This window comes from Vigna unguiculata, unplaced genomic scaffold (assembly GCF_037176805.1).
Source record: "Vigna unguiculata cultivar grain cowpea cultivar isolate G323 ecotype 2 unplaced genomic scaffold, ASM3717680v1 ptg000158l, whole genome shotgun sequence".
Taxonomy (NCBI): Eukaryota; Viridiplantae; Streptophyta; class Magnoliopsida; order Fabales; family Fabaceae; genus Vigna; species Vigna unguiculata.
The window spans coordinates 77,443-91,895 of NW_028196799.1; the positions used below are offsets into that span (position 1 = coordinate 77,443).

At 29.8% G+C, this 14,453-nt stretch overlaps 3 non-coding genes across 3 annotated transcripts; all 3 read right to left on the bottom strand.

Moving 5' to 3' along the window:
* Nucleotides 1–372: 372 nt before the first annotated feature.
* TRNAR-UCU (transfer RNA arginine (anticodon UCU)) lies at nt 373–444 on the bottom strand. The gene has a single exon. It is a non-coding gene; the product is annotated as a tRNA-Arg (tRNA).
* Nucleotides 445–13,263: 12,819 nt separating this feature from the next.
* TRNAW-CCA (transfer RNA tryptophan (anticodon CCA)) lies at nt 13,264–13,337 on the bottom strand. The gene has a single exon. It is a non-coding gene; the product is annotated as a tRNA-Trp (tRNA).
* A 165-nt stretch (nt 13,338–13,502) lies between these two features.
* On the bottom strand, nt 13,503–13,576 carry TRNAP-UGG (transfer RNA proline (anticodon UGG)). Its single transcript has one exon. It is a non-coding gene; the product is annotated as a tRNA-Pro (tRNA).
* Between the last annotated feature and the right edge of the window lie 877 nt (nt 13,577–14,453).

The window sequence follows — 14,453 nt, forward strand, 5'->3', positions numbered from 1 at the left end:
CGAATGGTTATCTTGATTCATTAGAAATTGGACAGGTAAGGAATTTCTTGTTGAGTTACGTGCTTACTTAAAGACGAATAAACCTCAATTCAAAGAAATCATATCTTCTACCAAGACATTCACTGGGGAAGCAGAAGCCCTTTTAAAGGACGCTATTAAAGAACAGATGGAACTCTTTTTATTCAGGAACAAGTAGAAAAAAATTGATGAATCATTAAATAATTTTGTAATTCAATTTTCCCAATTTTTATAATTAGTATCTTTTAATATGTTTTTATTTCATTTGAATATTATATATAATGAATTCGAATCAAAATGTAATAAATCAAAAAAAATAGAAGGACAAGGTTGAAATTAGATATGCAAACAACTTGCGTCCAATAGGATTTGAACCTATACCTAAGGTTTAGAAGACCTCTGTCCTATCCATTAGACAATGGACGCTTCTATTTTATATTTGATTCTTTAACCTTTTTAACTAAACCTTATTAAAAAGATTAAAGAATCAAACAAATATAAAGAATTCTAGAAATTATAAAAATAAAATAAATCAAATATTTAGAATAAAAGAAAAAAAAAATAAAAAAGAAAAATCAATTGAATATAATTGAATATATATAACTAAAACTAAATTAAGAAATGAAAATGAAGAATTGACAAATTCTTTAAGAATTCTAGATTCATTCTCGAAGAAAAAAGATAGATTTAAATAGAATAAAATAGAAGCGGGTAGCGGGAATCGAACCCGCATCGTTAGCTTGGAAGGCTAAGGGTTATAGTCGACGTTGATTCATCATTTGATTTAACGTCTCTAATTCAAAACTGAACGTGAAACTTTTGTTTCATTCGGCTCCTTTACGGAATGAAGAGATGGACAATAAAAAAAATTGACCCATAACATCTATGTCAGCCTTTTTGTATGAATAGGTTTCAAATATCTTGCTTTTTAGATGATCCCTCTAGAAGAGCAATATTCTAACAATCTATGTTTTTTTTCTAGTTACTTCGTTCTCTATTTCTATTTCAGAAAATCTTTAGGAAAAGAAGAAAATTTCCGTCGAGCTAAAAAAATGTCGATGTCTCTAGTAAACTAAAAGAATCGTTTAATAGCTATTTTGCTTCAATTTTTACTATGCAAAAAAAATGGAAGATTTAGTTACGATTAGAAAGAAACTTTGTATATTTCTCTCCATAGATCCTTTAGTAATACTCAAAAAATTCGGATTATAGATCCAATTCCAAAAACTTATGTTTCATAATTTTAAAACTCAATTTGTCAAATTCGATTTGATTCTTCTTGTATACAAATTACAATAATGTATATTATACCGCAAATAATTCATCGAGGGGTATAAAGGAGTCCCTTTAAGTAAAAAATAAAGTTTTTGATCGGCATATGAATCAAATGGGGGATCCCTTAACTTTTGGGGGGTCCTTGAAACGAATCGCACTTTTACCACTAAACTATACCCGCTACAATATCATTATTGTATCTTTTGTTGAACAAAGCAATCAGACAAAATAAAGAAATGGGAGGCATAATATTCTAATAAGTCGAGTATTGACATGTTTCATTAGAGAATCTTCTAATGAAATTTGAAAAAACGGGATAATTTTCATTTTTTTATTTTGCTGAAGGTTATATATATATACAATTTACGTTACCAGAAAAAAGAGAGGGAGTAAGAAAAGAGAACATTTTTATATTATCTTATTTTGGTTTTATCTCATAGGAATCTATCCGTATCTCTTATTTTTTTTTTAATTACAAATATTTTTACAAATATTTTTTTTTCGAATAAAAATATATTCAAATAAAGAATTTTTCTTCAATATTCATGGGAATAAAAGAAAAAGAGCCGACTAGGTACTGGCCGGGCTCATTGGCTGTATAAAAAGAAAAAAAAGAAAACTAAAATATATAGAATAATAAAAAAAAGATAGATAAGATAAAAAAGAATAAAAAAAAAGCAAGTCCTCTTTTTTTTTTAAGCTCCCTTTTTGTTCTTCTTGTTATGTGATATAACATAAACAAAGTAATTCTTTTTTTTTTCAATTGGGGAGAGATGGCTGAGTGGACTATAGCGTCGGATTGCTAATCCGTTGTACAAATTCTTGTACCGAGGGTTCGAATCCTCTCCTTTCCGTTGATAATTTGGTATTTTTTTTTGAACTTGTTTGTTTTTATTTACTAGTTAAAGATGTTAAAATAGAGAAAATCCTAAAAATATTTCAAATTCCGCACAAGCAAGAAACACAGAATCCACTTTTTTCTTATTCTATTCTTCACGTCCTGGATTACGTCCTGGATCGTTAGATAGGAATCCGAAGATGAAAAGAGAAACGAAAAGATCACTACCGTATAAACAAAAAGTTTTAGAGTAAGCATTATGAAATCTCCAAGATAATTAAAAAACGACAAAGAAAGAGAATAGATTCTCTTATATTACAACATATTTTGTTTCTTTTAATACTACGATACTAAGTTTCTAAAAAATGAAGTTTTTTTAGGATATGAGGAGATATATATATATGAGTTTCGAAAATGAATTGATAGTAAGAGTAGATTATTTTATTACAAATTATCAATAATTCTTTTGACCAAAAATCCTTTTTTTCTGTAATCTAGGTATTCGATTGGTGAGGGGTTCCAATCGAATAATCGGATTAGGTTTTTTCAATTCAAAAAACGTAAATGATGAGAAGGTCCCTTTTTTTCCTATATATTGAAAAATTTCAATATTGGAATCCCAGAAGTCACACTGTAAGACTTATCTGATCTTATAAATTGTTAAAATGTTCGAGTTTTAGTTTTCTGAAAAATTCTGAATTTTTTTACGACATTATTCAAATTAAAAATATCATCGAAAACTTACAGCAGCTTGCCAAACAAAAGCTAAAAGAAAAAATAGTACGGGTATTACTGGCATAATATCCACAATTGGATTCAAGAAAGCGTAGGCTTCGGGCAATTTCTCCAAAAAAAAACTACTGGAATAAAGGACGGAGTGAATACAAATACAGATCCAACTAAAGATATTAAGCATAACAAACATTTTGTTCTTTAAAAAAAAATAAAAGTTATTTTTGTTTTTTTTTTTTCATTCTAATTTTCAATTTTATTGCATTATATACATAATACAATAAAAAGGAAAATAAAGAGTTATGAATAAAAGTAAAAAAAATGAATCAAATAAGATAAGAATCTCGAGAATCCTTCTTTTATTTGAACTTTTCCTGTTTCAAAATATTTTTTATTCTGAAATCAAAAAAATTGAAGAAATCATACTTCCTTCTATATAATATCTTAATTGAATTGTATGTAATGATCAATCAATTTAGTTTTATCCTATCTATCTATATCCATTTATAGATATAGATAGATATGTAGATACGCATATAAAATACTAGTCGCAAAATTTTTTTTTTATAGAAATTTTTGAACTGGAATTGACGAACAACCAATATCAATAATAGTCTTTATTAATGTAAAATGGAAAATGGGGCGTGGGCCAAGCGGTTAAGGGCAACGGGTTTTGGTCCCGCTATTCGGAGGTTCGAATCCTTCCGTCCCAGAGCATATCTATTTAGGATGTATATCATATTTGAATACAGATTGTATCGCATAATTAAAAGGGACCCTCCTTTTTTTGAAAAAAAAAATTATCATTTTTCTACTTTACAAATTATAAAAATAGAATAGAGTAGAAAATATATTGCTAGAATATCAAGTTCATTTTCATTTATGTCTTTACTTTTAAAAAGGTTTTTCATTATATATAAGAAAAACCGAAACGTAAAAAAAAGGATAGATTCTTATGTAGCGAATGAATCAATCACTATTCACGATTCGATAATTACATACTGGATCTAAGCTAAGGAATGTTAGAGTAAAACTTCGTTTGAAACGATGTGGTAAAAAGCAACGTGCGGCTTGAAAGACATGATTAAATTAGGGGTGGATTTTGATATCCGCCATTTTTTTCTAGTATTTTACAAACGAACATGATCTTGACTTGACATCATTTGTTCTGTTCCACTAGACCCCTTTTTTTGTTTTTGGGACAGGAAAGGATTAATGATGTAAAATAGTACATGATGGAACTCGAATTTATTCATTTCTCGGGAGCAAGTATCTAAAATTTAATAAATTCTAAAAAGTTAATAAGTCTGTTTATTTTATAAAAATAGAAAGGATCTTATTTCAGCCAGGTTCAAAAAAAATGGTTGAAATTTGTAAAATTGCTTTTTTATCAAAAAGTTTATCCGCAGGAATTAACTTTTTTTATGATTCTTTCAGAGAAAAACAGGTATGTTGCTCCCATTTTTTTAAAAAATTGAAGATTCCCGGAGTAATGTCTAAACCCAAAGATTCAAAGAAAAGCTAAAAAATCAGGGAATTAAGGAAATACCATTTTCAAATTGTATCATCAATTCTATTATCAAAAATTTTAGAAAAAAGAAATGAATGATAAAGAAACGAAATACGGGCAAGAAAGAGGAGTAGAGACCACTCAATAAATGAAATAGCTGCTGCTTGGTTTTCTTTTTAGTTTTTTTGAGAATTTTTCAAATTGAGTGTTATGGAGGTACAAATAGGAAGAGTTTTTTTTTTTCAGAAAGAAAATACGAAAGAAAAATACTTCAGTCATTGTTTAATTGATTTGATGATTTTATTGCTCTATTTTACATCATAATTTTCGAAATACATAGAATTTTTGATATTCTCGAGCCGTACGGGGGATAAAAATTTCCTGTACGTTTGGAGGGGGGGTATCTATATCTATCCCAAAGAGCTGTTTATCGAATTGTTGCTAAGGGATGTTCGACCCCAAAGAGAGGGAAGATATCTTCAGAAAGTGGATCCTATAAAGAATTAAACCTATTTCAATATTCCTGTTATTCTTTCATTTCCTTGACAAGGGGCGCTTAACCTACAGGAACTGTTCAGCATATTTCAAAAAAGGCAGGTGTTTTTATAGAACTTAGCTCGAATCAACAAACGAAATTCAATTAATGAAATCAAAAAGGGGGTGTAGATTATTTGTATATAGATTTACAAAACTCCCCGCTCTCTTGTTATATTCATACTTCATTTTTTTATTTCTTGTTGTTTATATAGAATCATAGAATGCAATTTTATATAGTCAGACAATTCATGAAATTTTCATAAATCTTCAAAAAAAAATGAAAAATTGTATAGAGATAAAAGAGAGAATATAGGAAAAAAAAGAGTAACTAAATATAGTAATTGGACTTTTAAATAGATTCCCCCCTATGAGGTGATTTTTTTATTTCATATTTCTTCTTATTTTATTGTTATTTCTTTTTAATATTGACTCGCTCTTTATTTTTTTCAGTTATTAATTCTAGTTATTTGATTTATATACTTTTTTTTTGATAGTAAATAAATGAGATAGAATATTCAAATGGAATATTTCTATTATTTGATTTTTTCATCCAATGACTATACATTTTTTTTATGGAAATACAGGAAAAAACTCTATGGAAAAATGGGTGGTTCAATTCTAAGTTACTTAATAGGAAGTTCGAATACAGGTGTGAATTAAGTAAATCAATGGAGAGTCTTGGGTCCTATTGAGAATACCAGTCTAAGCGAAGAACCCAAAATTTTAACTGATATAGATAAAAAAATTCAGAGGTGGGATGATCGTGATAATTCTAGTTATAATTCTTTTGATTATTTAGTAGGTGTCGATAACATACAGGATTTCCTATCTGATAAAACTTTTTTAGTTAGGGATAATAAGAAGAACAGTTATTCCATATATTAGATATTGAAAATAAAACTTTGGAGATTAACAACAATCATTCTTTTCTAAGGGTTTTTTCTAGCTATCTGAATACTGTTATTAAGAGTGATTACGATCATTCCATGTATGATACTCCTTTTAGTTGGAACAATTATATTAATAGTTGCATTGATAGTTATTTTCATTCTCAAATCTGTGTTGATAGTTGCATTTTTGGTAATATAGTCGAATATAATGACAGTTATTTTTATAGTTACTTTTTAGGTAAGGTCAGAAATTGTAGTGAAAGTGAGAATTCTAGTTTTAGTTTAATAACTAGTACGAATGATACAAATGATAGTGATTCCACTCTAGTAGAAAATTATATGAATCTCCATGAAAGTGAACAATTGACGCATTTGTGGATTGAATGCGAAAATTGTTATGAATTAAATTATAAAAAATTTTGGAAATCAAAAAGGAATATTTGTGAATACTGTGGATATCATTTGAAAATGGACAGTTCAGATAGAATCGAATTTTCGATTGATTCGGGTACTTGGAATCCTATGGATGAAGACATGGTTTCTCTGGATCTCATTGAATTTCATTCAGAAGAAGAACCTTATAAAGATCGTATTGATTCTTATCAAAGAAAAACAGGATTAACTGAGGCTGTTCAAACAGGGACAGGTCAAGTAAATGGTATTCCTGTAGCAATTGGTATTATGGATTTTAAGTTTATGGGAGGTAGCATGGGATCCGTAGTAGGTGAGAAAATCACCCGTTTGGTAGAATATGCTACTAATCAACTTTTACCTCTTATTCTCGTATGTTCGTCCGGAGGAGCGCGTATGCAAGAAGGAAGTTGAGCTTGATGCAAATGGCTAAAATTTCTTCTGCTTTATATTATTATCAAACAATTCAAAAATTATTCTATGTATCGATACTTACATCTCCTACGGGTGGGGTGACAGCTAGTTTTGGCATGTTGGGGGATATCATTATTGGCGAACCAAACGCTTATATTGCATTTGCTGGTAAAAGAGTAATTGAACAAACATTGAATAAGACAGTGCCCGAAGATTCACAAGGTAGCTGAATCTTTATTCAATAAGGGTTTAATTGATTCAATCGTACCGCGTAATCTTTTAAAGGGAGTTGTAACTGAGTTATTGCAATTCCATAATTTCTTTTCTTTGACTAAAAAGGAAAGAAATTATGGAATTGAAATACAAAATCAAAACATACAGGATCAAAGTAATAAAATAAAAGAATAATAAAAAAATACTAAGAATCATAAAAGGGTATATTCTGATATATATCGGCTTAGCTATAATCACTAGAATTCCTATATACTAAGTATAAAGATATAGGAATTCTAGTGATTATAGACTGTCTTTTTTAATAAAAATAAGAATAAAAATCGACAAAAATAAAAATAGATATAGTACAAATAGTAAATCGAGGGTACCCTTATTTATGATAAACTTTCCTTCCATTTTTGTTCCTTTAGTGGGTCTAGTATTTCCGGCAATTGCAATGGCTTCTTTATTTCTTTATGTTCAAAAAAACAAGATTTTTTAGATACGGCGGGTAAGTAGGGAAAAATATTATAGATCTTTTTTTTAGAGCTGGAAGCAATTGGATGAATTCCCCCTAAAGGTTTACATTTCAGTAGCGCCAGTTGATGAAAAATTACTTTAGAAACAAGTAAAATTCTGGGGTTTTTTATTCCACAATTATTATTCTTAAAAAGAAAAAGAGGGGGTAATGAATATTTTAAAAAAAAGATCAAAAGAAGTACTGATCTATTCTATAACAGAGTCTCGAAAAATAAGCAATATCTTTTCAGCCTTTATCATTTTTTTAGGTTCATTGGGGTTATTGTTGGTTGCAATTTCCAGTTATCTCGGTATGGGTCTTTTCCTTTTTTCTCAGGAAATTAGTAATTTTCCATTTATTCCACAAGGGGCCGCGATGGCTTTTTATGGAATTGGGGGTCTCTTTATTAGTTTTTATTTGTGGTGGATTATTTTGTGGGATATTGGCGGTGGTTTTGATATCTTCGATAAAAAAAAATAAGAAGAAGTATGTTTTCTTCGTTGGGGATTTCCTGGAAAAAATCGTCGTATTATTCTCAAAATACCTATGAACGAGATTAAATCTATCAGAATAATAACAGGAGTTCAAGAACGAAGTATTTTGACTCGTACTCTTACTTATGAGAGTCTCGTTTATATGGAAACAATAGAACAGGGGTTTATTCCCTTGACTCGTATTGAAGATAATTTGACTCCACTAGAAATTGCAAATAGAGCTGGCGAATTATCTTTTTTTTTAGGTGTACCGCTTCTTTATTGATGAAAATTGGACTTAACTAGAAATAAAATTGCACAAAAAGTTTCAGAATTGTCCTATTTATTTAGTGTACCGATTGAAATATTTTGAAAAAAAACTGTTTTTTGCAAAATATTTCAATTTTTATTTTTATAGATGGGACATTTTTTGATTCGAAATTTGAATATTATAGTCATAACTCGAAGTGCTCCTTGGTGTATTTCTAAAAAGAATCCTTTTTTCTTCGAATCTTAGCAATTAATATCCTTTCGAAACAATATTTTTTTCTTCATTGGATTGGAATTGACTGTGAATTCTTTCGATTTCTTATTCGATTTATGTATTCTTTTTCTCAATTAAAGAAGGCAAAGGCTAACTTCCGAAGTTTAAGTAAAAAAAAATGATAAAATACAATCTAAATTTATCTAGAAGCTCTATAACTTGTAATGAAGCTTATACTTGATAGAAAAGTTATTATCATATAGAGTTGACGAAAGAGATGAAGTTAAGTTCATTAAAGACGAAAAATGAAAAAAAAAAAAAGCATTCCCCTTCTATATCTTACATCTATAGTCTTTTTGCCCTGGTGTATCTCTTTCACATTTAAGAAAAGTCTGGAATCTTGGTTTATTAATTGGTGGAATACTAGTCAATCCGAAATTTTCTTGAATGATATTAAAGAAAAGAGTATTCTAAACAAATTCATAGAATTAGAGGAACTGTTTTTCTTAGATGACATGTTAAAGGAATGTCCGAAAACATATATACAAAACCTTCGTACTGGAATTTATAAAGAAACAATCCAATTAATCAAAACACACAATGAAGATCGTATGAATACGATTTTGCACTTCTCCACAAATATAATTTGTTTCTTTATTCTAAGCGGTTATTCTATTCTTGGTAATCAAGAACTTGTTCTTATTAACTCTTTGGTTCGAGAATTTATATATAATTTAAGTGACACAATAAAAGCTTTTTCTATTCTTTTATTAACTGATTTATGTATAGGATTCCATTCAACCCATGGGTGGGAACTACTTTTTGGCTTCGTTTATAAAGATTTTGGATTTGCTCAAAATGATCAAATTATATCCGTCTTGTGTCCACTTTTCCAGTCATTTTAGATACAATTTTAAAATATTGGATTTTCCGTTATTTAAATCGCATATCTCCATCACTTGTAGTGATTTATCATTCAATGAATGATTGACAGAAAAACCGATTTACTTCAATGAATTTCAAGTTTTTATCTAAAAAAGATAATTTTTCATTTTCCCCTCTTTAAAAAAAAGTTAAATAAAAAAGGGGTTCCCACCTTGGATAGGGAACTATGCGAGTGACCTACCTAATCTTATTGTAGAAATTTTCAGGATCAATGATTAGACCATGCAAACTAGAAATGCTTTTTCTTGTATAAAGGAAGGGATTACCCGATCCATTTCTATATCGGTCATGATATATATAATGAATTCGAGCACCCTTTTCAAATGCATATCCAATTTTTGCACAGCAGGGTTATGAAAATCCCCGAGAAGCAACCGGTCGTATTGTCTGTGCCAATTGCCATTTAGCTAATAAGCCCGTGGATATTGAGGTTCCACAAGCGGTACTTCCTGATACTGTATTTGAAGCAGTTGTTCGAATTCCTTATGATATGCAAGTGAAACAAGTTCTAGCTAATGGTAAAAAGGGAACTTTGAATGTGGGGGCTGTTCTTATTTTACCGGAAGGTTTTGAATTGGCACCCCCCGATCGTATTTCGCCTGAGATTAAAGAGAAGATAGGCAATCTGTCTTTTCAAAACTATCGCCCTACAAAAAAAAATATTCTTGTAGTAGGCCCTGTTCCTGGTCAGAAATATAATGAAATCACGTTTCCTATTCTTTCCCCGGATCCCGCTAGTAAAAGAGATATTCATTTCTTAAAATATCCTATATATGTAGGCGGGGAACAGGGGAAGGGGCCAGATTTATCTTGACGGGAGCAAGAGTAATAATAATGTTTATAATGCTACAGCAGCAGGTATAGTCAAAAAAATCATACGAAAAGAAAAAGGGGGGATACGAAATCACTATAGTAGATGCATTAGATGAGCGTGAAGTGATTGATATTATACCTCCAGGACCAGAACTTCTTGTTTCAGAAGGTGAATCTATCAAACTTGATCAGCCATTAACAAGTAATCCTAATGTCGGTGGATTTGGTCAGGGGGATGCGGAAATAGTACTTCAAGATCCATTACGTGTTCAAGGTCTCTTGTTCTTCTTGGCATCTATTATTTTAGCACAAATCTTTTTAGTTCTTAAGAAGAAACAATTTGAGAAGGTTCAATTGTTCGAAATGAATTTTTAGTTCCGCGTATTTATCAACATATTAAACTCGTAAAAATAACTCAATTTTTTTGATAATTTTTGTAATTATATTCTGTATAATATCTGTATAATAGAAAATATATATATATATTCAAATATCGAAAAGTTACTCTAAGGGGGGATTCTTTGTTTTTTCTTTTTTTTTTTTTTCTTTGTCCTTTCCTAGAGTCCGATTCCTATTCCTTCTTGTTTGTGTTGAAATAGAAATATTCTAAAAATATCAATAAAATACTATTTTTGAATCCCTTCCTGAAAAATCCTATATCTTAGTTTCTCTTTTTTCCAACTTAGAATCTTTCTGCCAGATAATCTTTTATGGTATATAAATAATATGTAAAATAATATGTAGTGAACAAATAAAAAAAAAAGAATGAAATGGAATTTTTTGAAACATCGGAAGAAGTAGTCATTTATATGAAAAAAATTAGAATTCTTAAGAACTCAAGGGGGATCCACTTGCATTCGTCAAAGAAAAGAGTGGATCCCTGTTCAGTTCTTACACTTTCATTTCAAAAACCCAAATAGAATACGATTACTACAGAGATGAGCCCAATCCGGAATATGAACCATAAAAGAAAATACCAATTAAACCGATCACAGTAATACCAGTTACAGTACCTATTATCCAAAGAGGAATTCTTCCAGTAGTATCGGCCATTTATCCCACTTTCCTCCACATTTAATCACGTAGTCAGTCATGCTAAAGACATTAACAAACAGTCATAGATAATTATGAAATGATATCCTTCCGAATGGGATAAAAGAATTCTTAATATAATATATTATTGACTATTCCTATTTCTTCTATTAATTCTAATTAATTGAAGAAATAATTTGAAAATAAAACAGCAAGTACAAAAATAAGTAATAACCCCCAGTAGAGACTGGTACGATTCAATTCAACATTTTGTTCATTTGGGTTTGATTGTGTCATAGCTCTATAATTCAAATTAAGTTTATCGTTGGATGAATTGCATTGCTGATATTGATCCCAAAAAAGAAACAGTGGGTACCGCTAGTCCGTGAACAGCTAGCCATCGTACTGTAAAAATTGGATAGGTCCTATCTATAGTCATTGGAGCCTCCTAAAAAGATCTACTAAATTCATCAAGTTGTTCCAAAGGATCAAAACGGCCAGTTATTAATGGAATTCCTTGTCGGTTCTCTGTAAAATACTCGTTTGGGCGGGGACTTCCAAATACATCGTAAGCTAGACCTGTACTGACAAATAACCAACCTGCAATGAATAGGGAGGGTATAGTAATGCTATGAATAATCCAGTATCGGATACTGGTAATAATATCAGCAAAAGAACGTTCTCCTGTGCTTCCAGACATCTTGAACTCCACATATTCTTGTACAGTCAAAAGGGGGGGATCGAGTCCATAAAAGACGAGATCAGTAAGGCGAAATTTACTGAAATAGAATCCTTGTTAGATCGTCCATTTTGTACCAACGGTGTCTTTTGAGTATACCGAATCAGTATAGCTATCCTTCTTCTAACAGAGCAATGAAATTTCACAATCAGTGTAAAATTTTAGTACTAGATTTTTTTCTTCTTTTTTCATTGATTGTCTCTATGTAGTCAAAAATCCGATAGAAAATTTTGCAAAGTTTGGGTATATAAAAATTTTTTTTATATTAAATTTTTAGAGTAATAGTATAAAAGGAAGGTTCTTAACATTTCAAATTATTAGTTTTGGATTAGAAACTAAAGATCCATTAAAATCGGAATATGAGAAAAGGGTTTCTAATAATTAATAAAGTAGATAATTCATAAAGTAGATTTTCTATTTTAATAATTCAATTATTGCCAAATCAATAAATATATTTTTTGTGGTTGTTGAAGATCTTTTTTTCTATTTTCTTCTACATTAATTCAAAGTGAAATAAAATGAAATAACAGAGTTATTATTCTTTGTTTGAATATTCATAATTTTTCTTTTCTTTTTCCAATATAAACAGAATTCTATTGGATATCTATAGAATAATACTAAATATTTTCATTAGATCAGTTTACTTAATTCCTGAGTTGATTAAGAAGTATGTTGATTTGAAATCACAGGATGGGTAGATGTAACAGATGAGGAATTTATTTCTAAATTATGTTACTCTATTTCTTTTTTTTTTTTTCGTCTCTAATAATTGAATTTATTGAGGAATTGCCAATTTTGAATTGTATCTTTCAAGTAGGATTTTTTATCTTCTTTTTTCTCTCAAAAATGGAAATTTAGGGAAGTGCTTTATAAACATATGTATAAAAAGAACGAACATATTTCATTTAGTTTCTATATGCCCACTATCACTAGTTATTTCGGTTTTTTACTATCGGTTTTAATTATAACCTCGTCTCTATTTATTGGTCTTAGTAAAATACGACTTATTTGATTTGTAATTTTGAGAGGAATAGTAAATTTTGGTATAAGACATTCTAGAATTCCTTACTATGTCAATTTACAATTCTCGATCGTTGAGATTTATGATCAATACAGATTTATGTTTAAGGCTAGATATTATATTACCTTTCTTTTTACTTTTCGAACAAATAAAAATGATTGAAGTTTTTCTATTTGGAATCGTGTTAGGTTTAATTCCTATTACTTTGGCTGGATTATTTGTAACTGCATATTTACAATACCGACGAGGTGATCAGTTGGATCTTTGATTCATTAATGTCTCTTTTTTTGTGATTCCCTATTTATTTAGTTTAATCCTAATCGACAAGGATAAAATTCAGACTTTCTTTTGAATGTTCAATTATTTCAGTGTAATTATCAGGCGAATAATACTAGAATCACGCTCTGTAGGATTTGAACCTACGACATCGGGTTTTGGAGACCCGCGTTCTGCCGAACTGAACTAAGAGCGTTTTGTTTTCATAAAATTATATGATCCAAATCCATTTTGCATATAGATATTCAGTATGTATGTTCAATTGGAATTCGTCTTCACAGGTTCCCGGTTTATTGCTCATCTCATAGAATATGGAATATTATAGAATACGGAATATCATAGAATAAGTAATTGTTAGGGATAGGGATGACAGGATTTGAACCCGTGACATTTTGTACCCAAAACAAACGCGCTACCAAGCTGCGCTACATCCCTTTTCCATTTGTTTATAGTGTTATTGTAAAGAATCTTTGTCTTGTTTTCCACATTTTTCTCTGTTGATATATATCAACAGAGAAAAAATACTTAAATAATAAAAAGAAAGGAGGATTTGAAATGCGAGATCTAAAAACATATCTTTCCGTGGCACCAGTAGTAAGTACTTTATGGTTCGGGGCTTTGGCGGGTCTATTGATAGAGATCAATCGTTTTTTTCCAGATGCATTGATATTCCCCTTTTTTTAATTTTAGTTATTGACACGGGAAGGGGTGAAGAAGATGAAAGGTCCAATTATATATTAAATATGTGTAATTAACCTACTCTTCTTTTTTTTTTTTTTAGGAAAGATAAAGACGAAAGATTAAATTGGCCTCATTGAAATTCGGAGTGACACTCGGGATCGGGATCTGGTCCAGGCTTCAATGGAATTGAATTATTAATTCAATTCCTATGAAAAAGAAAGTGAAAGCAGAAATCCATAGGTTGGGGCAACAATATCATAAAAAATACTTTAAAAAAACGAAAATACTGGCAATTTGAAACGAAATATAGTTACAGATCCTTGTATTCTTTTTGTACTAGATTCAATTAAATTGGAACGAAATCTTTCATAATTTTTCGAATTCTTCTTTTTTATCTTATCTTAGTTGTTTTCATCTTTTTCTTAGATTCTTAGATTCGAATCCGAAAAGAGTTATAAGTGAATTAAAAACCCAAAGGAGGGTCATGTCCAAGGGTAAAGATATCCGAGTAAGTGTTCTTTTGGAAGGTACTGGTTGTGATAAAAAGAGTCTAAATAAGGAATAAAGCGGTATTTCTAGATAGATTACTAACAAGAATCGACACAATACGCCTAGTCGATTGGAATTGAGA